The sequence below is a fragment of the Gorilla gorilla genome, chromosome 11 (genome assembly GCF_029281585.2).
Source record: "Gorilla gorilla gorilla isolate KB3781 chromosome 11, NHGRI_mGorGor1-v2.1_pri, whole genome shotgun sequence".
Classification (NCBI taxonomy): domain Eukaryota; kingdom Metazoa; phylum Chordata; class Mammalia; order Primates; family Hominidae; genus Gorilla; species Gorilla gorilla.
In genome coordinates, this window is record NC_073235.2 from 129,428,518 (window position 1) to 129,455,165 (window position 26,648).

Sequence of the window (26,648 nt, forward strand, 5' to 3'; positions counted from 1 at the left end):
TATATAAAAATTTACCTAATATCCTTATTTTCATGCTACTTCCTACATAAGTTTAGACAAATTTTACTAATTTTTACTTTACGGATTGTTTGCTTTTCAGGAGCAATGAGGAACTCCAGCTGTATCATTTCTTCTCTCACATTTACAATTATGGGACTTTAGTCCTTGAGATTTGGGGCAACTAACATAGAAATGGAAGCAGATAGGATATTGCCTAATGAACTCCAATAACGTGTTCCTCCAAGGTCAGGTGTAGAACAACCCCAGAGAGAAGGGGTGTGTGTGTGTGTGTGTGTGTGTGTGTGTGTGTGTGTGTGTGTGTTATTGGGGAACCATTTATTAATATAGTTTCCTGTAGCCCTTGTTAAAATCTGTATTGTTTTAAGCCCTTTAGAAACTCTGACATAGGTGGTCTGCAGCTCAAGCTCTGAAAAACACTGAGTGTATATCAGAAAAGAGCTTCAACCATTCATTCACTTCAGGTGAGGACTCATTCTTCAATTCAGATGACACCCAAGCATCCGCCTCTCATTTTTCCCGTTGCCAGTCTTGGCCATTTTTCTAATCATTGATATCCCTAACAGATAATAGTAGAAGTTCTCATTTAAAAGGGTTTACAGGAGGTAATACATAAATCCTAACGCCTAAAACAACAGCTGTTAGGATTTCATGTGGCTTTCACATTTAACCTACTGTCCTGTGTGTTCCTAAAATAAAGCCAGATATTTCAATCGTGTTGCTGAAAAGAGGAGCACTTATTGGGAAAATCAATAGGGAACCAGAAAATGACTTTTGACACAAATGATCTAAGCTAGACACCAAGACAAAGAATGGAAATAAATAGAATAAGGCCCTGTTACCTCGTAGGGTGAAAGTTATCAGTTGGACAGAGCTTTACTTTCAGGCTTCTGTGAGATGATGTTTGCTCAGCGAATTTGTCACACAAGGCAACTGGAGTAACAATGTTTTTAATTAATGGAAAATTATTTTTTAAGTACTTGGAAACCAGAAATTTGCAGCGGTGTCAATGAGAATATAAACCATCAAGAAGTCCTCAGGCTAAGCACAGTGGCTCACGCCTCTAATCCCAGCACTTTGGGAGGCTGGGGTCCTGCCCTCGAGTGGACTACTTAAGGTCAGGAGTTCGAAACCAGCCTGGCCAACACGGTGAAACCCTGTCTGTATAAAAAATATGAAAATTATCTGGCATGTTGGCATGCGCCTATAATCCCAGCTACTTGGGAGACTGAGGCAGGAGAATCTCTTGAACCCAGGAGGCTGAGGCTGCAGCAAGCCAAGATCCCATCACTGTACTCTAGCCTAGGAGACAGAGTGAGACTCCGTCTAAAAAAAAAAAAAAAAGAAGTCCTCAGTATGGAAAGAAGCTCCTCCCCTCAGCAGCCTGTGACCACAGACTTACTCCTTATCTACCTCTAGGTTGCTGGGAAAATAAAATAATTGATATAAATCCTAGTGGCTAGCCCACAATGAATGCAGAATAAATGTTGCTATTGTTTATAATAGAATCAGTGAGGTAATTACAGATTCTCCTTGGCCATTAATTCTCAAAGGCCTTTCATTGACATTTTACTTGCTATTCTGTTTCTGTATATGTGTAAAGGTAATAAGACAGTTATGCTATAAATTGCACCATTAATACATTCCAACTAAACTTCCCTCAAATTAATACTAATTATTGATGTTTACATATAATTTCAAAGGGATTAGAGTGATGTTTGCTTTGCAATACCATTGGGAGGGAAAAATCAGTGTTTAAGTATAAATGGAGGAAGATAATATAAAGTGAAGATCAAATAATGACTTTAAGCACTTACTAAATCATGTTGTGTGCTGCTTCTTAACAATAAAAATATCGCTTACACTGGCAAACAGAAGGAAGATCCCTCTAGCCTGGTGCACCAAGTAAGAGTGGAAAAGTCAGTCTTTATACTCTCAGTGGAGCATCATGCTCATAAAAATTTTTGTAATAATATTAAATTTTTTTAATTAATATTTTTTGAGATGGGATTTTACTCTGTGGCCCAGGTTGGAGTGTGGTGGTGTAATCATAGTTTGTTGCAGCCTCAACCTCAGAGGCTCAAGCAACCCTCCCACCTCAGCCTCCCAAATATCTGGAACTATAGGTGCACACCACCACATCTGGCTGAATTTTTAAATTTTTTTTACAGATAGGGTCTCACATTTTTCTGTAGGCTGGTCCTGAACTCCTAGCCTCAAGTGATCCTCCTGTCTCAGCCTCCCAAAGCACTGAGATTATAGGCATGAACCGCCATGCTCAGCCTTAAATACTAAAGTGTCCAATAATGTGAGTTTGCCCTGAAACATAGGACACATCAATCATCTTCTATTTTAAATTGTTTAAGCAAGATAGCTCCCAGAAGTGGGGGGTGCTTGACTGCTTCAATATTGGCAACATGATTTATTATTTTCAAAAATTATAGGTGTTATTATCCTTTCTAGTGGAGAAATGACCCACAAATCTCCAGTTGTACAGAAATCAGTATTTCCCAAACTTTCCAAGCAGAAGAGTCACCTGCTTAAAAATACACATTCCTAGACCACTCCAGGGAATCAGGATTTCTAATAGCAGTTCTAGTAATCAGACAAGTTTGGGTAACTCTTTCCAGCACTGGTTCTTAGCACTGACCACTTGCTAGAATCTGCTGGGAAGCATGAAAAACAGCAGCAACAACAATGATAACAGATGTCCAGGCCCCATCTCCGACCAATTTAATCAGTATGCATCTCCTGAGTTGGCCTGGCCATGGATGTGTTTTCTAAAGCCACTCAGATCATGCTAATATGAAGCCAGGCCTGAGAAACACCAACTGCTTTGCCTCGGTACTCAGTGTCATCGGAACTAGCAGGACTGGCCTCTTCTGGGAGCTGGTTAGAAGTGCAGGATCTCAGGCCTGGCCCCAGGCCCTGAGATGACGATCTGCTTTTTTTTTTTTTTTTCTGAGATGGAGTCTCACTCTTTCACCCAGGCTGGAGTGCAGTGGTGTGATCTCGGCTCACTGCAACCTCCGCCTCCCAGGTTCAAGCAATTCTCTGCCTCAGCCTCCCGAGTAGCTGGGATTACAGGTGACTGCCACCACGCCCGGCTAATTTTTTTGTATTTTTAGTAGACAGAGGGTTTCACCATCTTGGCTAGGCTGGTCTTGAACTCCTGACCTCATGATCCACCCGCCTCAGCCTCCCAAAGTTCTGGGATTACAGGCGTGAGCCACCTGTACCCAGCCGAACAAACTCTTTAAGAGATCTGTGTGCACACTAAAGATTCAAGTATGCATATCAAGGGAACAAAAACCTTTCCACCAAGAGGATGGATTTTTGCTCCCCTCTCCCCTCTACCTTTGCCAGCACCACCATCAAAAGCAGCTTAAAACCTTGACTGAGGTCTTTTTCTTTATACAATTAGCCATTGAAAGCCAACTGAAGAGTGATAGGGTAAGGCCCACCTATCTGTTCCAAAGTCATTTAGGAAAGCATGTTAAACAGCATACACTGCTCTTACCCAATCAAATGTCCCCGCAAAATTTAATTGGCAGTTTGTTTCATGTCCAGCAATCAAAGACATTAAGGACCACTAACATTTACATCCATGAATTCATTTAGACAGTTTTCTTTAATTGATGATGAAGACACTACAATTCTAAGTACCAGACAGAATCAGGAAAAAAAAATTGAAAATAAGCATAACACTATAAAGAAAACTTGGAAAAGTGAAACACTTCTAAATAAAAAATATATACCTGGCCTGGCACCCATTACATATATACATAATACATGTTATAAACATATATACAGTAAATGTTTTGGTAGCAATACAGACCATGCATTGGTCTTTGTGTACACAGATGAAGTAGCACCGGGGCAGCACCACCATCTTAAGATGATAAACCAAACTGCACATACATTAAATGAAAATACATATATGTTAATTCGGCCCACCCTGTAGCCAAGAGGTGTAAGGAAAGTATTTTGCAAGAAAAAATTGTTTTGGGAACTACATTCTTAAGCCAATGGTGAAGTTCTGAAAAGAAAAAGAAAAAAAAAACCCTACAAATGTCTATGCAAATATGGACAAGTTTTCCTGTTTACTGAATTTGTCCTATCCTGTGGCATACTGGTTAACAGCATAAGCAAAGAGAGATTTAAATGCCAAGTGAATGGCAGAAGTCTAAAACACCAGATCTTTCGGTGTATACGTCACAAATGGCAAGTCATTGACAAACTAGGAAAGAAAGCTAACTCTCCACCTAAGTCATGTGTTTTCTAGTCATATTAGCTAATTATAAGCTCTTTATTCATAATAAATTCCTCGACTAGGGTTAAGCACCTCCAATATCATTCCACCTCCTCCCTGCCCCTAATGTGATGCTCTGTTTACAAGTAGTGGGAGACACACAACAGGCTGCATATTCCCTACCCATACTTAGGAGACAGACTTACAGAACTACGGAAGGACCACAAAGATCTTCTGTGGCGCTGCCTCAGAAATGACCCACGGCCCCAGTGTTTATCCTCGGTGTTCTACTCACTATGAGGCTGCTTTTGTTCTCCATAACTGAGCTCACAGTCTAGAGGTCTTTTAGTCTTGGCAAGGTCATATTTCCTCACATTCCTAGAAGAGCATGCTTCTTCCTCTCAAGTTTCTCACAAGCCTATACATCTATATATATATATACACACACACACACATATGTATCTATATATGTGTGTATATATATCTATGTGTATATATATCTATATATGTGTATATATTCATCTATATATACACACACACATCCCACAAACACGTCACATATATATATACACACACACAAAGACACACACGTCACATATATATATATACACACACACATATATATACACACACACACAAACACACACACACACACACATATACAGCATTACCTCCAACTAACATTCATCATTCATGGCATCCTAGGAACGTTAACTCCCCTGTCAAGTCATTGCAAAGAAGAAATTTCATATTGGCTTCCACCCACTCTTCTTCCCATTCCTACCAAAAGGGTCACATCTCTTCCCGTCAAGGTTTAAATTCACAGTGTCTGGATTCAGGGCCTCCTTGTGTGATGGACTAACCTACAGAGTGCTCTGCAAAAGCAGCATGAGACCAAATATGGGGTCATTGTCACCAGCAGTTGGAAGACTGCACATGGATAGTATTTTTCATGGCTCTCGTTGTCAGTGGATGGTGAAACCCTTTCCCCCCTTTTTTTAACCACCTGCAGTAAATAAAAATAAAGTTTCCGACTTTGTGGTATATTGCATTCAAGATGCAAGATTGAATAAAACAGGGCTTCAGTATTGTAAAATACTGTTTCTTACCACACAGAAAAATTGTTTCTTAATACTTCAAATGTCTCAAATTTAAATGATAGCTAGAAGACAAAAGCCAGGGAAAGAAAGGTTAAAAATCTCTACTTCTGGCTAGATGATTTTTAGTAGATCCATTTTTGCAGTCACTGGATTAGTCAAGAGAGTCCTTGACCTTTGAAAGTCAGCAAGAAATAGCCACAAATGTAACATCAGTACTGATTTCTCATTATTGACTCAGGTGGTTGATCATTAATGGATTCTCTTCACTTCTAGCTGGTTCTAGGGCCATTCTTTTGCCCAGAATGAAGATATCATCAAAGTCATGAAACATATTTGTTCTTTTCACAAAAGAGGATTTTAAAACTCTGCCTAAGTCTCTAAGGAAGAATGCTGTGAGAGGTTGGTGTCATCAAGAAAAACCCACTAACTTCTAGGTTAACCAGAGGCCACTAGAAGCCTCAATAATGAAAGCCCTTGGCTGGCCTACAAATGCTTTGAAATGGATAAAAGCCAACTCTCCTCAATGGGAACTGAACACAAGGACTCAGCAGCTGACGTTGCTCAAAGGAAACCCTTCGTGTCGCCAGAGTATGAACTTTTGGTTTGAGTACCAGCAACTTCCAGTTTTAAATCGGTAGTTTGATGCCACCATCAAAACCAGCTCAGGCACCACTAGAAGCAGCTTAAATAAGAATTTCTACCTTTATGCTATTCGACTCAAAAAGTCAGAGAAATAGAAACCAAGAGATAGATTTTTCCAGTCTGTTCATTTCTGCTCTCATTCAAAACATGTTGATAATTCCACATGTAGAGGTATCTCGGTAACACATATTCAAAGTGTAGGTTCCTTGAGAAATAATAACCAGCTTTACAGGAAAATGGTTGGGAGTGACTTTGTTCATTGATTTCTCTTTAACTATTTCAGTCCTCAAAGGAAAAGAGCAGGGCAGATTGCTCTCTTCTTCCACTAGCAAGAGTATGAATCAGAATGCTTGAAAATATGAAAAGTTAGTTTGACTAAGAAAGTCTTTTTTACAAAAGAGTAAAAAACAACTTTCATATCAGATTTTCAAAATGGGTAGTGCTCTCTACTAATAGGAAATGATGTAATTCTGCAAGTTCCTTGAAAACAATGGATTCTTATGACTCTAGACCCTATTTATCTTAGAAATTGATGAGCATGCAAATGATTAAAATCTGCAACAACGAACATTGCACAACAAGTCTGTGAGGTACATGCCATCTGGCTGAATGAACAGTAACACGGGCCTCAGCAGTGTGAGGGGTTCCACTTATCTCCGCTCCCTTTTGAGTAGAGCTGGGGTCCCCAAACACTTCATCAGGAGGCAGCAGCCACTACAATGCCCTCCAACCCTGGCCCCTACCTTGTAGTCCCCACTCCCACCCAGGGAGCTTAGGCATTCAGAGAAATAAAATGTTGCTCCTTCCAATAGTAGGGATGCAAATTCCTGATAGAGAGATAGAGGCTCCCACAGACTCAGAGGGAGCCTGATATTTGCATTAATTCATTTAACCTTTAGGAAGTTTCCTGGTAAAAAGATTTAAAAATCTGTCAGCAATATCTTTAAATGCATTCATTGCCATTTGTTTTTCACGTGGAAAAAATTCCAAGACGTGTATACTTTCCAAACAAGAAAAGAATTAACATTTTCACTGCTGGCTAGGTGTTTCAGTAGCAGGTCATTAAGCTTTTCTGTGCTCTCTGTACACTGTTTTGTTAACTAATCACTAATAGGCCAGCACCCACCAAGGCAAATGGGCCAATTACATTCAGTTAAATAATGTAACACTGGAAGTTCTCAAAAAATATGAGATAAGGTAAGGGTCTTAGGGAAGGTGACACATAGCCCTGGTCATAATGAAAAACACTTACTGGAATTTTAATTTCTGGTTAGCAACAGCTCACTTGTCTTATCGTCTTTCTCAAGACAATGCAGGAAATGAAATATATCATAATGTGTGCACAGAAAAAAATGGTGGGAATAGAGCAGGAAACTTACAGAAGTGGTGGGGGGAGGGGACAGAAGAAAAGATCAACAGTATCTAGTTTATTATGAATAGAAAGACATTTCCAGAATTTACAAACGCCCACATTGTTCATTCCAAAGAGAGCTTTTGATTTGAAGGAATCACCCATCTCCATCTGTTTACAATATATGCAATGGAAGACTTTAATTTCCTCTTCTTATAATTTTGCTTCCATTCAATTACCAATTTTCAGCAGACATTTGAAAACACCCAGTCAAATATATCCTTCTTCAGTTTAATTAACATGGCCTATTGTCTTACAGGAAAAAATACAAAATTAAGATTAATTCTTATAAGGAACTCAGCTCAACATCAGGTTTATATGACAAGAGATAGTATCAGCAAATATAACTATACAATTGAGAACCATCTATGGCACTATGATTCTTACATTATGTTTTCTGAATTACAATCTTAAAACAAGGATCATACCCTATTCTACTCTTTTAAGCCTTGTTTTAAGCATTTGCTCCACTCTTTACAACAGAACATTGTATACCTCCATCCCACATCCAAAAAAAGATGTGCTGTAAGAAAAGTTACATTTTCATTTAAAAAATTACACATATAAATCAAAACCTATGTTAAATATTTAATACTCTCTCCACCCAACGTGAACAGCTTTGTATGAAATAATTTACAATGATGCTTTGTCGTACACAGTTTCAGCAGCAGATGAAATGTATCTTGAAAATGCATTGAGAGTAAACCCATTCTCTCATGACACGGTGGTGGGCACATCAGCTCACTGTGGCCAGCTAAGTCCTTAAGGTTGAAGATGAAGTTTATGCAGACTCATTATTCTGGTGTCACAGTGCATTTTTTTTTTTCGCTTGGCACAATATAGAACGTGCAGTTCAGTCAATGAAATCCTGAGGATTGGATAAAGTAAACAAACTGAAATGGATGCATCGTACCATCTACTGATGAGGAAGACATGAGGTCCTAGTTGTGAATCATGAAATATTTAGAGTCTGGGTACCCATGAGTTAGAGGAGGATTTGCTGAGGTCATTTAGGTCTTCATTCTGAAAAGAAAAAGGAAAGAATTCATCACCACAGGTATCTCAAACTGCACAATCACTACTTTAGAACCTTTCTTTTACAAGGGGCAGTGTCACATAAACTGAAGTTACAGGCACAAGTAGTACTGTCCACCTAAATATGATCAACAAACTGTATTTAGCTTTTTATTTATTTCAAAATGCAAGAGTCTAAAGAAATCACTAACCAAAAGTCATCAACGTGGAATCTGTAAACAAATCAACATGATCTGGATGTTTCAGAGGTTTAGCAAAGGAAAAATAGAAAATTCTTTGGTGTTGTGATTGAAGCAAAAACATACATCATTAGTTGCTATGTAAAATGACCATCCGATATGAGCGGGTTGTAGTCAGTCTGTGTTCTATCTCCTTCTGGTTGAAAGTCAGCTGCAGATTTTAGAATTTGAAGTTGCAGAGCTTCACATGACAAAATCGGAAATCAATTTTTAATGTGCACAAACATTGTTTGACATGAGAATTTTAGATGCAAAGGGAGACCCAAGCAAAACGGACCTGCTTAATCATTAAATAAGAAAACAAAAAGATTCAGATTTACGTCTAATAGAAATAAGTTATTTAGGCAGAAGCACAGCATTTCTTCTTTGCAAGTCAAGAAGGTAAATTTTAAAGGGGTACTATCCATGATTCCCATTCAGAGTGAAGACTCTTTTTTTTATTTATTTTTATTATTATACTTTAAGTTTTAGGGTACATGTGCACATTGTGCAGGTTAGTTACATACGTATACATGTGCCATGCTGGTGTGCTGCACCCACTAACTCGTCATCTAGCATTAGGTATATCTCCCAATGCTATCCCTCCCTCCTCCCCCCACCCCACAACAGTCCCCAGAGTGTGATGTTCCCCTTCCTGTGTCCATGTGATCTCATTGTTCAATTCCCACCTATGAGTGAGAATATGCGGTGTTTGGTTTTTTGTTCTTTTGATAGTTTACTGAGAATGATGATTACCAATTTCATCCATGTCCCTACAAAGGACATGAACTCATCATTTTTTATGGCTGCATAGTATTCCATGGTGTATATGTGCCACATTTTCTTAATCCAGTCTATCATTGTTGGACATTTGGGTTGGTTCCTTTTCAACCTCATAAAGCATCTTTTACTCAAGTATTACACTACCTAGTCTTTTACAGGTCCTTGTTTTTCATGCATTCAAAACTTATCTATAAATATCAGTATCTACAGAGTGCATCAAAGGGTATTTAGCAGAGAGTAGATCAGAAATACTTGTTGAATGAGTACATGGTTGCACTAAATACTAGGAAGTGTAGAGAGTTGGATTCTGTTGGAAGCCCTGCCTTCTAGTAACTCTAGAAAGGAAGGCAAGTTCTGTTCATAAATACATGGCATGTGAAGTAGACATCAGTACATGCCAAGATACATGCATGGGGGCAATAGCTCTAGACACATGGAGGATGGAAAGAATCCTCCCAGCTAGGGGTGTAAGGGGAGCATCTCACTGACACACCTGGCTTGGTTTTGGAAGAAAAAGAATAATGTGGGGATGTGGGAACTGGGATTGTGTCTATGTTGCTTTGGTGTTGCAGTCCCAGAAGATAACACAAGGCTTGCCACACGGTGGTACTTAATAAATAGGAGTTAAATAAATGAAAAGGAAAAGGACACTTCCCATTGAGAACATATGACAAGGTCCTACGGGGTGAGATGGTAGCCGTGAGCAGGCTCAAGTAGAGGATGTGGCTTCACTGGACCCCAAGATATCTAAGGAGGGATAGAAGGAATTAAGTCTACAAATGTAGGTTGAGGTAGATGGTGAAGAACCTTGCATGACAAGCTAAGAGGTCTTTATCTAATTATAGAGACAACAAGGACATGCTACATTGACACAAGGTCAAGATGTAGCAGTAATAATGCACATCACCTACAAGGATAGTGACAGCTTCCAAAATACATGCAACATAAGTGTGGACCAATATATTAGGGTGGTGCAAAAGCAATTGCGGTTTTTGCCATAAAATAAATTGCAAAAACCACAATTACTTTTGGACCAACCTCATATCTTTTTCCCTCTGTCTCCTCTTGAAGGGAATGATCATGGCTGGCATCAGTCATCATTCATTACGCAATGGTTTTCTGAGAAGTCAAAGTTTACCAAATGATGACTCTAGTTTCAAGAGATTTCTATTTATTTTTAAATATTAACTCTGCCTCTAAAAGACAGGTAAACAAACTGTATTTTTAACTCACTAATGAAGACTTGGCATGACGATCCCAATATAAAAACAAACAAAAAAGGAAGCATTCCAAGTTTGCCCCTTTAATTGCCAGAGAAACAGGATTTACTCTGCGTGTCTACAATTGTGGTGTCTACGAATGAAAAGAAAGTCCATCCCTTCACAAGCCATTGGTATGCTAGGAAACTCCCCACAACAAGCTCCAGATCTCTTATTTACTGTCAAGATTCTCCTGAATGCATATAGGAATGTTCCCACCAGAATTTCTAGATTAGCGCTTAACAGAGCTTCACAGCTCTGGGCCTCTAATTAGGCAGGAAGGCCACACTTTATTAAAGGACTTGTGACAAACAAACTGCCGAACATAAAATGGGCAAGAAAGCAAAGGGCATATGGTATGTTTTTCATTTCATATCTGGCTCTTCTCCAGAAGGGGTGGGTAAACAGCTTAGTACAGGAACACACTGTACCCTCTTTTATCATTACAGGTACCAACCTGCATGGATGCATAAGGACAGAGACCCAGGGCCCTGTGAGGAGAGGCAAAAACAGGTGGCTTCACTGGGTGCTGAAATCTATTGCTTTGGGCCACTTGGAAATGATCTCTGTCATTATCCACAAGTATGTTCAAAGAGCAGGGAATAAAAGGATGTATCAAGTGCATTGACACCTTCCTTCCAAAGTCTTACTTAGCACACTACTTTTCAAAGCCCCTTATCTTAAGTCCTGATCAACACTTGTCTCAAAAGGGAAAGTCTGAAGTTCACACCTGTTTGTCTTTGTACAGGGTGTGTGTATCTGTGTAGGCACATAAAGTTTAGCTACCAAATAATGACATGGACATCCTTCAGTGAGAACTGTCCTTCACAACAGCCAACTTGGGGGCTGCATACTTATTCCAGTCATGCAGCCATTGTTTGCAGCATTTTTGGAATGCCTGCTCAGCCTTGGGCATATTCTTTTGAATAGTGTCTATAGCAGCCAGTCTTAGCCCTCTGAGGACACGTTTGATCTTTGGAGACAGCCAAAAAGCTTTGAGAGCCAAATATGGTGAATAATGGGACTGATTAAGCTGGGTAATTGTTCCCAGAGAGGTATTATCTAAAGCCAAAGAGTTCCGAAACCGAAGTTCCAAAATCAGAGTTGTGTACAACACTTGCTCTGATGAGTTTGTTGGAAAGGAAGTCTCCTCACTTTAGAGACAGACCTCAACATATGCTTAATGAGACTAAAGTTCATCTGTCTGTATCTCCCTAGCTCCACATACTCACAATCAAGCAAGGCTGAACTTGAATAAAGCAACTCACTCAAAAAAGGCAAACATTTGTATAACTTAATATATTTTTTAAAAAAGAAAAAAGCAATGCCCATACTAGGGTCTTGCAGTCAGTCATTCAATGCAATAAGCATAAATACAATGATAAAGACTGGAATAAGCAGGGGAAAAGCCCGCATAGGCATACATATGTTTAATACACTTTATATATACACCACTTCAATTGACTGAAGGGAGACAATCGACAGACCAGAGGTAGCAAATATTGCTACAAAGTTTTACAAATGCAAAAATTCATTTGTAACAGGCAGAAACTGGAAACAAAAAAGCAAAACATTTCCTTAAGAGAAGACACTGTGCAAATATCAAGTGGTGATGTTCCTACAATGCATTCTCTCTGGTTACATCATTGGGGAATAACTTCTGAAGGCAGAAATACAATGCACCTGTCACGAGATTTAGTAGCAGGAAATTACATTTTGACAAAATTTCATCACCACATCAGTATCTACTATGTCCTTCTGCGTGTATATTCTTGTAAGATAAAACCCACCTAATCCTGTTGCCAGTAATGAAAAATGTAATTTTTAAAGCATTATCAAATAAGTCAACACTTGAGCAATGCTACTTGAGACCTATGGATTATTGCATTATTGCATCTAGTAGGAATTTACATCTTCTGGGTTCTACCCACTTAAACTATGCCTACAATAGCTGAAAAACAAATAAAGACTTTGCTTCCTTTTACATTGTCTCAGCTTACTGATCGTTTTTACTGGGAAAGCAGCTGGAAACAGCACAAGAGTATAAGTATGATGGAAAGATCTGTACACTCAGCAATGCATTCTTGGTCAGAACAATTGACAAATGCTTTTATCCTGTATTTATATGTTTTGAAACTTCTTGCCAATATGTTAAATCAAGGTCAATATGGTAATAAAAATCTAGTTGGGGCATTGCTAGTCATTTCTACTTTTACTAGGGAAATAAGAGTAAAATATTTTAAGTTGCTTGGCCACTGTTACATACTAAATTGTTAGAAAGTAACTCTTCCTTATCCAACTGTGCTTTAAAAAATGACCGTAGTGATGACTTTTTTTCAATAGAGGTCATTGTTTGAAATCTTATATTGTAGATGGAACTAGAAAATTAATATAAATTAATTTCCTCCACTTAAAGAAATGAATCAAAACAGCATATTTCTCTTTCAGTTAACATAAACAGCTGTGTGTTTTTTTTAAAAAAAGTACCTTGAATATAATACAGAAAATGTATAAAATACAGGAAGATGTAAAGAAGGAATAAACATGACTTATATTCCCCACCGCCAGAAAAACCACTACTCAGCTGTGGTTGTAATTTCACAATCTACTTAAAGGATTTGAACTTTTAAAATGCTGCATTTAATGTCCCCCCAAAAAGTCTAAGTAGGAAAGGAAAATACTGTTTTAATCATACTTAGATCTTTCCCATTCTTAAAAATCCATGATGAGAAAAATTTTTGAAATGTTACCCAACTTTTTAAAGCGTCCTGATATTCCATCCCTTTCCCATCATCCCAGTGCATTGTATAATATGGGGAGAGTAGGAATTTGAAAGTAGGAAAACCTTCTGGCTCCCTGGCTTTAGTTTCCAAAAGCCTCAGTATTTAAAGGAAGGGCACAGGCAAAATATTTGGAAGAGCCAGGAGAACAGGATTCGTCTCAGGTTAGAAAAGATTCCCTTCATGAGAGCAGAGGGGTCAGTGGGTAGCTCTGTACTTTGCAAGATTCTGACAATGATGCCTGTAACCTCTCTCTATTCTGTCTTCCCACGTCTGTTGATTTCTTATTTCACACAATTACATTAAACTGCATACCCCTCCCTCCTACCACAATTCTTCAGTTACCTCACTGCTGATACACTTAATTTACAGTACCACTAACTGGAAGCAAATCATGTCTTCTAGAATGCTTATTAATAAAGCACCTTACAACACACACATTCAGCATACCTGAATCTGGCAAATGAGCCCAGTAAACACACACACACACACACACACACACACACATAACACACACACACACATATTATCATCAGTCTCAAATACCTTTATAGTTCTGGTAATAGATGGGTGTTGTTCATTAAAATTCATACCTCAATAAAATCCCACTATAAAATCTCAGATGAATAAAAATGACCACCGACCTATGGGGATAGACTGTGAAACACTTATTAAAGGAAGTTCCCAGCTTAAAGCCTTGGTTCTAGCATTTGAGTTAGTAGCACAGAAGGAGGAAGCTGCATTCTCCTGGTCCAGCGCTATTAACTATGGTCATATTGCTGATACAAAAAGAAGAGCTAAATCCAGAGAGCCTCTAAAGTCTGGGACATGGGATAATCCCCCCGTTCTTTACAAGGGACAGCTGGGAAGTATGGGGGCAAGCTGAAGCTTGGAAAAGGAGAAAACTAACCAGTGAATTCTCAATTCTCAACTCTAAGGCCTTCAGATCATAATCACACACATCAAGTGAAGATTGAACTAAAGTTAGAGGTAAGACCAACATGTTTGCTACTTGGATGTTGAAAGGAGAAAGCCATTTTAGCTAAAGAAAGGAAACCAACTTCTTTTAAAACAGGCCAGGATTGAGCTGGAAAGAACTTGGTTTTGTGGTCTCAAATGGCAAAGGGTAAGCCAACCAGCCAAGCCAGTGCTTTAATGGAGCTGCTTAAATAGCACTTTTGCCTGGTGCAAGTCACATGGGAGAGGGCTGGTGAAAATAACAAGATTGCTGGCCAGATCTTCCAGTGCGCAGGGTTGCCAAGGAAGAAAATTCAGGGAGAGTTGCCAACATGTGAGAGGCCATCTCGCTCCAGTTCCCCTTTTGTCCCAGTGAAAGAGCTTCTGGCAGGGCTGGTGACTTCAGGAGACCACCAATGAAGAAAGGCACATGCATTATGAAAAAAAAAAAAAAGAAGAAGACCGAAAGGCAACCATCAAGCCTGTCAGCTCTGGCAGAGGCTACTGGGCTGAATTCTGTCAGTCTCGTGAATTTCTCCTTCCCCAGCTACCAAAGGTGGAAGGAGATTCTAGAAACTTTTCAGGATGGTTAGGAATTTGTGGAGAAGACAGAACAAAACAACATTTAGTTCTCAGTAATTAAAAGTATTCTGTCAGTGATATATTAAGGAAATCTGAATAAATATTAATACATCTTTTAAGCCAAAGAATATCCACTTCTGTTATTCCCATTCTTTTTATTAACAGGAAGCATGCTGATAAAGAAAATGAGGTCAAGACCATAACAGCTCCTCCCCTCAAATGCAAATCAAAATGTTTCCAATCTCCCTTTTACCAATACTATAGTTTGTCCTATGTACATGACAGATTCAAGGTAAAAGGACTTAGGAAAAAAAAACAAAAAAAAAGTCCCTCTTCATTTCAAGTCAGACCACACGTACTCTCAGGCAGGAAGATTTAATTTTTTTTTTTTTTTTTTTTTTTTTGGAGACAGAGTCTCACTCTGTCACCCAGGCAGGAGTGCAGTGGTGCCATTTCGGCTCACTGCAACCTGCCCCTCCTGGGTTCAAGCAATTCTCCTGCTTCAGCCTCCCAAGTAGCTGGGATTACAGGTGCACACCACCACACTTGGCTAATTTTTGTATCTTTAGCAAAGACGGGGTTTCACCATGTTGGCCAGGCTGGTCTCGAACTCCCAACCTCAGGTGATCCACCCGCCTCGGCCTCTCAAAGTGCTGGGATTACAGGTGTGGGCCACCGTGCTCAGCCAGGAAGCTTTAATTTTAACAGAGCTCAACCAAAATAAACCTGTTATGAAAAGACATGAAGGTAATATGACAGAATATTCCCTACTAAGTGAGAATGTCATATGAATGTCTTTCTTCTGCTTTCATGGGCACTATTTCTGCAGCATCCTTTCCCTCACAGAAATTACATTTCAGTTCTGAGGTTTCTATTGTAATTTCACATCACTTTTGGGTTTGGGGTTTTGTTTGTAGTGGTCAGATTACAGGATACAGGTTTTATAGGTCTGGCTTTGATACAAACCGGTAGACTTGCATTACAATCAGAACTTCATTTAGTGTATGGATGGTGAAAATTGTGTGCAAAACTGTTTCTATAATTAGACAAAAGGGAATCAGGCAGAGCCTATTTTCACTGCCTTTGCTTTTTTTGTTAAAAACTAATAGATTTCTCATTCTTTGCCCTCTCCCTGGAGTCAAATTGCTTCAAGAAAGCAAGCGTCTGATTTTACATTTGAGTAACTGTCTGACTACCCAATCGTTTCTCAAGCATCATCAGTTTTTCCATAATAGCCCAGGAATCAGGCACCGAACAAGTATTTGCATAGACATCCCTGGTCTGCAGCGGACTGAGGTAAGAATCATTAACACCACTGACATCACTTTTGGCAGCTGGAGAAGTGGGAAAACCTGTGTTTAATCTATTTCCTACTCACCGCAAGTTTTAGCTAGAGTCCCCGATAATATGGGTTGTGGTTCACTTTATGGAAGAACTTGGTCATGTAAGAAAAATCTACTGAATTGAACAAGCATCTCCCAAAACAACCATGAGGTACCTCAGCTGTGGGGCCATGATCTTCCCATAGGTTTTTCTGATCCTTAAACAGGCCTAACAGAGGACAATGCCACTCCCAGTAGTTTCTAATAGGGGCAAGCTCAACCTCAGTAGAAGATTTTCCCTACAACATACATCTAAGGCAGGGGTCCTCAATTCCCAGGCTGTGGACTGGTAGAGATCCATGGCCTGTTAGGAACCGGGCTCCACAGAAAGAGGTGAATGGTGGATGAGCATAAGCACCTGAACTCGGCTTCCTGTCAGATCAGCAGCAGCATTAGATTCTCACAGGAGTGTGAACCCTATCATGAACCGTGTATGCAAGGGATCTGTGTTGCACATGCTCTTTATGAGAAAATAATGCCTGATGAAACCATTCATCCCCTCACCCCCAGCCATGGAAAAATTGTCTTCCATGAAACCTGTCACTGGTGCCAAAAAGGTTGGAGACCCCTGATCTAAGGAACGTCTCCAGGAAGCCATCATCTTACAGAAGCAAAAAAGGTTTAGCCTTTGTTTTCCTTTCTGCATTGAGGAGAATATCAGGGGGAAAACGTTGAGAAGAATTTGATCTGGGATTCTTTGAAGCGAACTGTTCTTTAAAAAAAAAACAAAGTGGTCTAACTATTGAAGAAACACTCCCTCTCTGAAACCAGCTGAAACTGATTATAATACAAGTATATGGCAGCATATTTCAAATGTATTTGACCCACAGTTCTCATTTGCTTTACCTGAAGAATATCTGTTACGGAAATGCAAGTCATAAAGATTTCTGGGCTATGATAGTAATTCTTCAACAAAAGTCAATGTAAAAGGAGCAAGGAAAAGTATACCATTCATCTTAGATTTCAGAAGGCCATACACAGGCAGGAACCATATTAATTAGCTCATGTTAAAGAGGAAGCTATTAACTGTTGCTAACAGTAAAGTAATAATGCAATAAATGTGTGTTTCCCTTGAGTTGCCTCTTTCTGAGTGACAAGTGAGTAACCTGTATGCGATTTTGAATTAAAAAATGTACTTTAGGGAATTCAACCCCAAAAAAGGTTATTTTCAGAATGAAGATGGAGCTATTACATGGCTGTCATGCTTTTTAAAGACTGATAATTTTGTTTAAGTCAAAACTTATTTCTGAATTAAAATTTGAAAGGAAACTAAGACAAGTTCCATTATCCCATCTCTCAATGTTCTTTTCTCTGTGATTTCAGGCAAGTTGCTCACCCTCCAAAATCCCAAATGTTTTCATCTGTAACACAGGAGAGCATTGTCCATTTCACAGGGTTCTCGTTGAGATTAAATGAGATAATACACGACATTTTCTTATCATTGTGCCTGACACATAATAAGCCCTCAATCATTAGCTCTTAGTGTGACTACTGTTATGAAGAACTAGAAACCCTTGGATCCCACATATTTTCCTGATACCTGAAAACACACCAGCCAAAAACACTGTTGTGGAACTAGCAAGCAAGGATGAATCCACCAACCAAATGCCAGGCAAGGACTGAATCAGAAGCCAAAATGAGGATGCATCTTGCGAAGAGAGGACAAAGTTATTTCAGAAAGGAGGAAGGGGAAAATGCCAGAACAAAAAGAAAAAGTAAAAGTAGCAGTAGTAGTAAGGCTAAAGATATGATATGTAATACAACATTATACAAGGACCTGTCTACCTACACAGGAAAGAGTACAAACTCAATATTGAGACAGTAGCATTCACGTACAAAGGGGAAGATCTCAAATGAATGCTATCTACAGAAACATCAGAAAGGCCACTTCTATTGCTTGAAAAAAATCAGAAGCTTGAAGTCCCCCACTCATTCTAAGTCTGCTAATGAAAGACTTCTAATACTACTGAAAGTATTTACAAAGAAATCACATGAATATGCTTAAATGGGTGCTCAGTGAGATTCTTATGCATTATTTCTAGGTTCTAAAGCATGTTTATGATTGTTGGGGGTGGGGGCAGGGAATTGGGTGGCTTTTGTTTCCAAATTCTTTTCCCCAATCTCTCATCTGAAGAAACTGAACAGGAGTGTGATCTAGCCAGTCAATGCTGCTTGAGTAACTTGATGAAAAACTGAAATTGCTGCCAGATGCACATCTAATCGTTGGCAGCTGGAAGAGGAGGGAGGGAAATCTCAGAAAGATAATCTAAAATAATTGATAATGCATCCACTGCTTGCAGCTCTAAGGTCACTGAGGCAGACAATGGTGCAAATTTCTAACTGACTGCCTTGTGTAAAGAGGCAAAATTTTTCCAGTTGACAATGAGGGGTCGACCTTTCACCTACTGACCCCAAAGCTCCTGTTCTTTTGCTTTCATCTTTCAAGTCTTACTTCCACTTTGTTCCTGCCCCTCTCTATTTTCTCCATTATCTGACATTTCAGCCTCTTTCTTTTTAATGTGGAAAAAGCCACTTGCTTAAAAGTTCCCTAACAGCATTCTTTTTTTTTTTTTTTTTTTGAGACAGAGTCTTGCTCTGTCACCCAGGCTGGACTGCAGTGGCTTGATCTCAGCTTACTGCAACTTCTGCCTCCCAGGTTGGAGCGATTCTCCTGCCTCAGCCTCCCAAGTAGCTGGGACTACAGGCACGCACCACCACGCCTGGCTAATTTTTGTACTTTTAGTAGAGACGGGGTTTCACCATGTTGGGTAGGTTGGTCTCGAACTCCTGACCTCAGGTGATCCACCTGCCTCTGCCTCCCAAAATGCTGGGATTGCAGGTGTGAGCCATCATGCCCAGCCCCTAACAGCATTCTTAAACGAAACTGCATATCACATTATTGCAGGGTTGAGCTGCCTGTCTGGCTGAGCTAAAAGCACCCTGTGGACAGTTGTGCCCCATTCTTAATAAACAGGTAGTGACAACTTTTAGCTAAGGAACCGTCATTAAGAAATATTTATAGTGACTGTTATGGACTGAAACATGTCTTTCCTTGCAATTTATATGTTGAGATCCTAACCCTCAACATGATGGTATTAGGAGGTGGTGCCTTTGGCAGGTAATTAAGTCATGAGGGTGGAGCCCTCATGGGTGGGATAAGTGCCCTTATGATGAAACATGAGAGCTTGCTTTCTGCTCTCTACCACAGGAGGCTACAATGAGGAGACAGCCATCGTAAACCAGGAAGAGGGCACACCAAACCAGGGTCTGTGGTGCCTCGTTCTTGGACTTACCCACCTCCAGAACTGTGAGAAATAAATGTGTGTTGTTTAAGCCACCATCAACTCAATTTTGTAATAACAGCCCAAACTAAGACAGAGACTCTGAGGGGACTACAGTCCCAAGGGAAATAAATGGGGTCACCTTCAGACCCATGGAAGGGCCAGACAGAAGCCATCCATCTGGCCTTTGGCAGAAACACGCTCATGAGGCTCAACCAATTTCTCTTTGCAGACACCCTCTAGTCTCCAAGCATTTCACTAAATCTCTAGGGTAATGGTTCTCAATTTGTGTGGGTGAAAAAACTTTGCCCCACAGGGGACATCTGGCAATGTCTGCAGATATTTCTGGTTGTCACAACCAGGATAGGGGTTGGGGAGGAGAGATGCTACTGGCTTCTAATGGGTAAGGGCCTGGAATACTACTAGACCCCTTACAACACAGTGGACAGCCTACTGCAACAAATTAACAGTTTAATAAAATGGAGAAAATACCTGGTTTCACAATCATTTGCAAAGCTCAGGGAGATAATGAGATAAGGCTGCAGTGAACAAGGAGACACATTACTTACACAACCCATTCATCACGCTCATTGCCGTCAAATCTCTGAGAGTCAAAAAAAAAAAAAAATCCTCAAGGGCCGGGCATGGTGGCTCCCACCTGTAATACCAGCACTTTGAGAGGCCAAGGAGGGCAGATCACATGAGGCCTCAGGAGCTCAAGACCAGCTTGGCCAAATGATGAAACCCCATATCTACTAAAAATACAAAAATTTGTCAGGCATGGTGGTGCACATCTGTAATCCCAGCTACTCAGGAGGCTGAGGCACAAGAATCACTCGAATCCAGGAGATGGAGATTGCAGCAAGCTGAGATCTAGCCACTGAACTCCAGCCTGGGAAACAGACCGAGACTCTGTCTCAAAAAAAAAAAAACCAAACCAAAATGTTAAATATTAGATTCCTTCTGTTCCAGAATTAGTAAACTTTAAAAAATAAATTCACTTTAAAAAATAAATCCACTAAATTTATTCTCTAAGAGGCTATTCCTAAATCAGAACACTGTTTCATAGAGGTTTTCTCTACTTTATAAGATAAATATCCACACCTCAGAAGATAATTTATGATCAAAAAACAAACAAACAAACAAAACAAAACAAAACCCAGTAGTCAAATGCAAGACTGAGATACAAATCATAGTTGCTGTTTCTGTGTTTAAAATGTCTTCTCAGGAAGACACTTTTAGGTCTGCTTTCCCAAAACTTAATATTGACAAAAAACAGCAAAGGGGGGATGCTCGGGGCTCATATATCATCATCCGTGAGTACACAGGGTTCCAGATTCTAAAAATTAGACAATGAACAGAACAAGTTGATTTCCAGGTGGTTAAATACCAGGGTTTTCAGATTGAACCCTGAGGCAGTGGTAAGAAGAACAGATCCTCCTTAAATATAGCAACAGGAGCTGCTGCAGGTCCCAGAGTACACCAAGAAAACAACAGCTTCTATTCTTTCTAGACCATAGCCTGAGACGCTGACAAAATGCTTTCAAAATAAAAGAGAGCCACACAATTTCACCTTACTATCAAACATCAACAGGCTATAATTAACACTTAATTAACAGCATTATGGTGAAATCTGCTTATTCTCCTCAAAAACTGCCTGAAGCTTTTTTTCCCCATAAAATTATTATATGTCACAAGCGGGCCATGGCCTACCTGTTCATTTGGTTTCTCCACGCTTTCCTTCTGTAACAATGTAAGCAAGAGTTGTGGCCAGGCAAATGTCCTTGGAAAGCCTTACCCTTTAGAGATAGTTTTCTTTCTTCCTGAATTCTCTTCACTCCCAACCATCAGCAATACTCACCAGGGCCCCTAAACACAGCCACTGACTTGCCCCACATCATTGCTTCTGGGATTCTCTTTGTGGGAATTTCCAGTAGAAACAAAGACCTTCCCAGGGACTCTTGAGCAGAGGTGGGAGGATTGCTAAGTCCTTGCTAATTTCCCACCTCTCTAATGCATAGTTAGAAAAAGTCAATAGGAAGTTGACTTGAGAACCATTTGCCATAAGTCAGTAAGCTGGGACCCTTCCCCATGGTGGCCTCCTCCGTCTGCCTTCAACCATTTAGTGGTTTTCTTGCACTTTTTCCAGAGATAGATCCAAGAAATAAAATGAAAACTGAACAAAAATTCAACTTAGTCCATTTTTCCCACCTGAGAGTTCTATGAAAGTGGGAAGGAAGATGGTCCGATGACTATCCGAAAGATGCACCTGGATGAGTTATTCCAGAGTTTGTTTTAACTGCCCTATTCTCATTTCTACAGGTGGCATCTACCACATGACCAAGTCACCATATAAAAAGCTCATGAATTAATATGGACAGAGCCATCAAAAAGTCCCAGACCTGGTATTATGAGGGTTTCCTTGATTGCGTGGTATTGTTGACTTAGAATCATTAAATGAGTGGCCAAGAGTCGTGGCTCATGCCTGTAATCTCAGCACTTTGGGAGGCCGAGGCGGGTGGATCACCTGAGGTCAGGAGTTCAAGACCAGCCTGACCAACATGGTGAAATCTTGTCTCTACTAAAAATACAAAATTAGGTGGGTGTGGTGGCACATGCCTGTAATCCAAGCTACTTGGGAGGCTGAGGCAGGAGAATCACTTGAACCCAGGAGGCGGAGGTTGCAGTGAGCCAAGGTCACGCCATTGCACTCCAGCCTGGGCAACAAGAGCGAAACTCCGTCTCAAAAAAAAAAAAAAAAAAAAGAATCATTAAATGTGTTGTCTGAGTTCATGCAACTGGTTAGTAGTAGCACTAAGGTGAGACTAAGGCTTCTCCTCACTCCCAAATCAGTAAAATCTTAATAGCATAACTATTTAGAGAAACAGAAAGATCCTAACAAAAGAGAGAAAACAAGATGATATTCAACACAAGGGCCAAAGAAGATTCCTAGCTGCCAAATCACTAAATTAAAAAATGGGGACTTCCACAGGTGAGGGGGGTAAACATACAGCAGTAAAAAAGACCCAAAAATGTCTTCAGTGACTACAAATGTATTGTAAAGGAAGAATACATATCAAATTTAGTTCAAAATGTTTTAATATCATGGGTATTAGATTAATAAGAAGTTGAGGTACATAAATACTTGTTAAAATATTTCCACTATACTTGGTAATATCCTAGTCATCAATATAGGACCTTGTCTAGCTTTAGTGTCCATACTAAAGAAAAGCACAGAGAAAATATCCAGATTATAAGGATATAGAATAAAGTGGCACTTCTCTAACTTAAATGTGCTTAGGATCTCCTGGGGATTTTGTTAAAGTGCGGATTCTGCTTCATTAGGTTTGGGGTGGGGTCTAAGATTCTGCCTTTCTAACCAGCTTACAAGTGACCCCAACGCTGTCGGTCTAAGGACCACACTCAGTGGCAAAGGAGTAAAGAACCAAAAAGGAAGGAGGAAACCTACTATTTAATTTCTATAAATGAATACTAAGAGGGCTTAGTTGAGGGCCAATAAGGAGGCTACACCACAAGCCATGTCTGCAGGGTGAATGGGCTTTGACTGCAGAAATAGTTTTGAATTAAAACATGAAGGAAATTTTCCAGGTGGATAAGGTTCTAGAAGAGTTAACTAGAGAAGAATGAGAAACTTCTGCCGCCAGGGCTCTTGAACAATACAGATTTGGATGACTGCAAAGAGGACATCGGGGGAAAACTACAATAGTCAGAATTCCTTAAAAGACTCCACACGGGTTTTTGTTTGTTGTTTGTTTGTTTGTTTGTTTGTTTGTTTGAGACAGCATCTCGCTTTGTCGCCCAGGCTGGAGTGCAGTGGCGCAATCTCGGCTCACTGTAAGCTCCACTTCCCGGGTTCACGCCATTCTCCTGCCTCAGCCTCCCGAGTAGCTGGGACTACAGGCGCCTGCCATGACGCCCAGCTAATTTTTTGTATTTTTAGTAGAGACGGGGTTTCACCGTGTCAGCCAGGATGGTCTCGATATCCTAACCTCGTGATCTGCCCGCTTCGGCCTCCCAAAGTGCTGGCATTACAGGCGTGAGCCACCGCGCCCAGCCGGGTATTTTTTTTAAACCCTGCTTAGTGTTCAGGCTAAGGAGAAAGGAAGGCCCAGTGACAGAGGCAGATGCATAGGGGAGGGAAGAGGGATCGAGGCTGTGACCCAGTACATTGCTATCTCTTTACAAAATGAATGCGGATGACTCTGACACCTGTGAGGCTCAGTTAGGAGGAACTGAGGTAGGACCACGTACGTTTGCTCAAAAGTGATAGAACCAAAAAGAAACAGGCATTCCCCAAACTCAGTGAAATACATCGCCCTGCCCTACAGCCATGTTTTACCAAATAAACCACAAGGCACAAATTTGAGACTAGTTCCCAACTCCACATCTTTATTACTTGAGAGGCCTGCAGGTATAAAAAGCCACAAAACTGCCAACTCAGATCTCATCCCAAATAAATGAGTAGAACTGATATAACAGGTAAATGACTATCATGGTCTATAACACCTTCAACTTTGAAATATCAAAAGTATTGATATTAAGACATGCTTGCTCCCATTTTCTGCTGAGTATTAATTTATCCTCAGAATTTTTCTTAAGAACAAGAAGGATTCCTTGTGCAGGTAGCTCATTCCCAGAACCGTAGATGCTTGCAGAGAAAGATCCCGAAGCAGCACATTTTCTAATATCAGGGGGAGCACAGAGGCATAATGACTCAAAGGTACCAAAATTTAGAAAAGACTAAAAAATAAAAAGAAAGGATGGTCTGTGTGTGCTAATAACTTCCACTGAGGCCAGCAGACAGTAGCAAACTGGTCCCCAATTACTACAGGAAGGCAAACAGGCCCTGAATCAACAGCACACGCTTCAGCTCTACTTATTAGGAAGTCAGCCACAGATTCCCTTTTCCAGTAAATAAAGTTTTATGGCAGTCAACAGGCCTTAATTATTACATGGCAATTTCATTCACCAGGCCTAACTCTGGTCTCTAACCCCAAGGTGCAGCTTTACCACTGGTCTGCAAGCATAGGCTACTAAAGATTTTAGGAAATGATAGGAAATGATGAGGTGGCCAGAGATACTTCCCAAGAGCTAATTTCCAAACCACTGCTGGACAGTGCAATTCACATATCGTGTAATTCACACAGAGTTGTTTTCCTAACCAGTTGAGACAGAGTGAGAATATGTTTTACCAAGGGATATGGGATACAATGAGAATGTAGTATGTAACCTTTAAAACGGTATCCAGTATATAATCCTGCCTGTAAGGCACTCACTGCTGGACCCATGCGACCACTGGACAGCAGGAAGGCCCCGGCTCCACTTACTGGCGTGGGACCTCGGGCACTTGATCAGCCTCACTGAGCTGCGGTTTCATGGTAAAACAGTGATAAAATTACCTAACTCACTGTGTTGTTGTGAGGATTCAATGAGATGGTAACTGTAAAGCATGTGGCACAGATCCTAACAACTAAGAAATTACAGGACCATCAGTTCACTCTATCCAGTAGCAAGAAGCCACCAGAAACCAAAATGGCCCCGAGGGGGTGGCAAAAAGAAGAACTGAAAAGGGATGGAAGGGACTTGACACTGAAGCTCTGCCTCTTTGCAGTTTTATCTAAGTGTTTGCAGAGAAGAGAACCTCAAAAAATCATGCCATTAAAACCCAGACAATTACATTAATCATGAGATATGACAGGCCTTCAATAAGGAATATTGCCAAATTACCACTGTTTTATCACTGGGTATAAAGGTACTTCCTGTTTTGCTTTAAACTTATAATTTTAATCATCGACTCATTATTTAAAATGGATTGCCCTTAACTAAAAGGGCAATTCAAAAGCACCCTAAACTTTTGTAACCTGCATTATTACACTTCATTAGCTGAAAGGTAAAATTATGTCTAGGCAGAGTAGAATCATACCATATTCTAAATATGCCATGAAATGTAATTTTCTGAGACCGTGAATAAACTTACATTTGATTACAATCCTTTACTAAACTGTTTAAGAGGTTTCTTATCTCTAACTTTCTACCTGATCCATTACAGTGTTTTATATATAACTGGTACTCAATTAATAAATGTCAATTAAAAAATGTGTATACCAAGAAAGGATCTATAAGAAAATCATAGGTACTCATAAATATAGTCTAAGGTCCATATGACTTGATTAAGGAGAAGTAATTTCAGCCAAATCAAAGATAATGGACTCTGAAGTCTTTGTGACGAGATCCTCATAGTTGGCAGTGTTCTAAAGGGTAACTTTTTGAAAGTGTTATTTTCTTTTGATAATATATTGTTTAAAACTCAGCACTGATTGATTGAGTCATTGATTGATTGATTGATTAAGACAGGGTCTTGCTCTGCCGCCCAGGCTGGAATGCAGTGGTGTGATCACGGCTCACTGCAGCCTAAACCTCCCGGGCTCAAACAATCCTCCCACCTCAGCCTCCTGAGTAGCTGGGACTACAAGCACATGCCACCATGCCTGCCTAATTATTTTTATTTTTTGTAGAGATGGGGTCTCAGCACGTTGGCTAGGCTGGTCTCAAACTCCTGGGCTCAAGTGATCCTCTTCCCAAAGTGCCAAGATTATAGGCACGAGCCACCACCCTTGGCCTCAGCCTATCTTTTAATGCCACAAATTAAATATCTCTACTAAGAAAATAAAGCAATTTTAATATTGATGACAATGGTTCTCAAATCACAATAGTATCCTCCTCCCTCCCAGTATATTTTAGTAAACCATTCCTGGAGTGAGGGTGGGATATGTAAACTAACCCAACCCACAAACACATACACAGTAATTTAGAATCTCCAAAAACAATATAGCCATCATTTGTTACATGTTAGGCACTACACGAACAGCGTTAATATGCATTATTTCACTTCATTCCTGCCACGATCCTGAGACTGCATTATCATTC

General features: G+C 40.0%; 1 protein-coding gene across 1 annotated transcript in view; it reads right to left on the reverse strand.

The window, feature by feature from the left end:
• Positions 1-7,418: 7,418 nt before the first annotated feature.
• IRS1 (insulin receptor substrate 1) overlaps positions 7,419-26,648 on the reverse strand; it is a 64,535-nt gene continuing 45,305 nt past the window's right edge. The window contains exon 2 of the mRNA XM_004033291.5: positions 7,419-8,446. The gene's annotated coding sequence lies outside the window, so the exon portion shown is untranslated. The remainder of the gene's footprint in view (positions 8,447-26,648) is intronic.